This window comes from Budorcas taxicolor, chromosome 9 (genome assembly GCF_023091745.1).
Source record: "Budorcas taxicolor isolate Tak-1 chromosome 9, Takin1.1, whole genome shotgun sequence".
In the NCBI taxonomy this organism is placed as follows: Eukaryota; Metazoa; Chordata; class Mammalia; order Artiodactyla; family Bovidae; genus Budorcas; species Budorcas taxicolor.
In genome coordinates this window covers 22,023,786-22,027,310 of record NC_068918.1, presented here as the reverse complement: position 1 = coordinate 22,027,310, position 3,525 = coordinate 22,023,786, and positions in this window count along the sequence as shown.

Genomic DNA, 3,525 nt, shown 5'->3' with positions numbered 1-3,525 from the left:
ACAGACTGGTTCCAAATTGGGAAAGGAGTATATCAAGGATGTATATAGTCACCCTGCTTATTTATCTTCTATGCATGTGAAATGCTGGGCTGGGTGAATCACAAGCTGGAATCAAAATTGCTGGGAGAAATATCCATAACCTCAAATATGCATATGATACCACCCTAATGGCAGAAAGTGAAGGGGAACTAAAGAGCCCCTTGAAAGTGAAAGAGCAGAGCGAAAAAGCTGACTTAAAACTTAAAATAATGGCATCCAGTCCTATCACTTCATGTCAAATATAGGGGTAAAAAATGGAAACAGTGACAGACTTTATTTTCTTAGACTCCAAAGTCACTGCAGATGGTGACTACAGCCACAACATTAAGACTATTGCTCCTTGGGAGGAAAGCTATGACAAACCTAGAGGGTGTATTAAAAAGTAGAGACATCACTTTGCCTACAAAGGTCGATATATATGTATGGATGTGAAAGTTGGACCATAAAGAAGGCTGCGCACCAAGAATTGATGCTTTCAAATTCTGGTGCTGGAGAAGACTCTTGAGAGCTCACTGGACAGCAACGAGATCAAACTAGTCAAGCCTATAGGAAATCAACCCTGAATATTCATTGGCATGACTGATGCTGAAGCTGAAGCTCAAATCCTTTGTTTTTTTCTAGTGAGCAAACTCTCTGGAAAAGACCATGATGCTGGGAAAAACTGCAGGCAAGAGGAGAAGGGTGTAACAGAAGATGAGATGTTTGGATGGCATCATCAACTCAATGGACATGAGTCTGAGCAAACTCTGGGGGATAGTGAAGGACAGGGAGCCTGGCGTGGTCTAGTTTATGGGGTTGCAGAGAGTGAGATATAACATAGTGACCGAATAGCGTCATGAGATACTTTTACTTAAAAAAAAAAATTTAAGATAACATGTTGATTTGTATATATCCAGTAAAGCAGTGAATGATTTGTCAAGACAATGCATAAACACTAAGGTAACTGGATTTCATATATATCTCTATAAAGGGATGGATATTGAGGAGACCACCCCAGCATAAAACTTGGCATGCTTCTGTACTGTTAATTGGATATGGTGAGCTAGAAAAAATAGCCGAGTAGAGATGACATCAGTGGACAGCGGCTGTGGTCATCAATGTGATACCACTGTGACCAGGGGAGAAAACATGCTTTCAAATGGCAAGAAAAACATCCCTAACACTTAGAATTTGAGGCATAAAGAAAAAGAAGTGAAATCCACTGAATGGGTTCAATTAACAGGTGTGCAAAGATATCTGATGAGTTCAGTTCAGTTCAGTCACTCAGTCATGTCTGACTCTTTGCGACCCCATGAATCACAGCACGCCAGGCCTCCCTGTCCATCACCAACTCCCGGAGTTCACTCAGACTCACATCCATCGAGTCAGTGATGCCATCCAGCCATCTCATCCTCTGTCATCCCCTTCTCCTCCTGCCTGCAATCCCTCCCAGCGTCAGAGTCTTTTCCAATGAGTCAGCTCTTCGCATGAGGTGGCCAAAGTCCTGGAGTTTCAGCTTTAGCATCATTTCTTCCAAAGAAATCCCAGGGCTGATCTCCTTCAGAATGGACTGGTTGGATCTCCTTGCAGTCCAAGGGACTCTAAAGAGTCTTCTCCAACACCACAGTTAAAAGGCATCAATTCTTCAGCGCTCAGCCTTCTTCACAGTCCAACTCTCACATCCATAGATGACTACTGGGAAAACCATAGCCTTGACTAGACTGACCTTAGTCGGCAAAGTAATGTCTCTGCTTTTGAATATGCTGTCTAGGTTGGTCATAACTTTTCTTCCAAGGAGTAAGCGTCTTTTAATTTCATGGCTGCAGTCACCATCTGCAGTGATTTTGGAGCCCTGAAAAATAAAGTCTGACACTGTTTCCCCATCTATTTCCCATGAAGTGATGGGACCGGATGCCATGGTCTTCGTTTTCTGAATGTTGAGCTTTAAGCCAGCTTCTTCACTCTCCACTTTCACTTTCATCAAGAGGCTTTTTAGTTCCTCTTCACTTTCTGCCATAAGGGTGGTGTCATCTGCATATCTGAGGTGATTAATATTTCTCCCGGCAATCTTGATTCCAGCTTGTGTTTCTTCCAGTCCAGCATTTCTCATGATGTATTCTGCATATAAGTTAAATAAGCAGGGTGACAATATACAGCCTTGACGTACTCCTTTTCCTATTTGGAACCAGTCTGTTGTTCCATGCCCAGTTCTAACTGTTGCTTCCTGACCTGCATACAGATTTCTCAAGAGGCAGGTTAGGTGGTCTGGTATTCCCATCTCTTTCAGAATTTTCCACAGTTGATTGTGATCCACACAGTCAAAGGCTTTGGCATAGTCAATAAGCAGAAATAGATGTTTTTCTAGAACTCTCTTGCTTTTTCCATGATCCAGCGGATGTTGGCAATTTGATCTCTGGTTCCTCTGCCTTTTCTAAAACCCACTTGAACATCAGGAAGTTCTCGGTTCCCGTATTGCTGAAGCCTGGCTTGGAGAATTTTGAGCATTACTTTACTAGCATGTGAGATGAGTGCAATTGTGCGGTAGTTTGAGCATTCTTTGGCATTGCCTTTCTTTGGGATTGGAATGAAAACTGACCTTTTCCAGTCCTGTGGCCACTGCTGAGTTTTCCAAATTTGCTGGCATATTGCTTGCAGCACTTTTACAGCATCATCTTTCAGGATTTGAAACAGCTATGAAAATTTTAGATAAAATATAGTGTTGCACTTAACCTTTTCTGAGCATTAAAATTAGAGAAATATTTTCCAAAAACTGAGTTGTAGAGCTGCTGACTTCTTCAGGCAATATCTCCCTTTTACTTTTCAAAATTTTGCATCTTTATTATATTAATTTATATTTGTTATTTATAATCTATATATTTGCCTATCTATCTATATATTCTCTATCATCAAATCTTTTAAGTACATTAAGAATAGTGTGCTTCATTGTGCATCATTTCCTGAATTTCAACATTTGATTAGTTTATCACTTTAAGTTACATGTGTGACAATGCATGACAAAAAACATTCTAAGTCAGAGATTTTCACCTTTGAAACAGGTATGCAGGTGTTTACCCTGAAGTGAAAATGATGATAACTTTCAAACTGGAGCCTAAGTTATATCAATGATACTGTATGTTGTCACTTAGTGGGAAACATCCCAGGTATATGAAATATCCCTTGATAACTTGCATTCAGTAATGTCTACAGAAATTAGACAGTCAAATTTTCTGGGAACTTTTAGAGACATTAGTGCTAAAACCCATTTAGAAAACATTATGACATCTTTTAGAATAACACAAAATGTTTTTATAAATATCTTACAATCTTGTTTGACAGGTGTTTATTTTTGTATTTCAATGTTCTTAATTAGATATGCATTAATTGCTAAAGCTGTGAGGATATTTTTGTGTGTACATGTAGGCATAATAGCATACTGTTCTGTTTCCTTGTTTAGTCTCAGGAAAGTATCTAGAGAATTCCATCCTGTATTTGCCTCCATTGACAAGA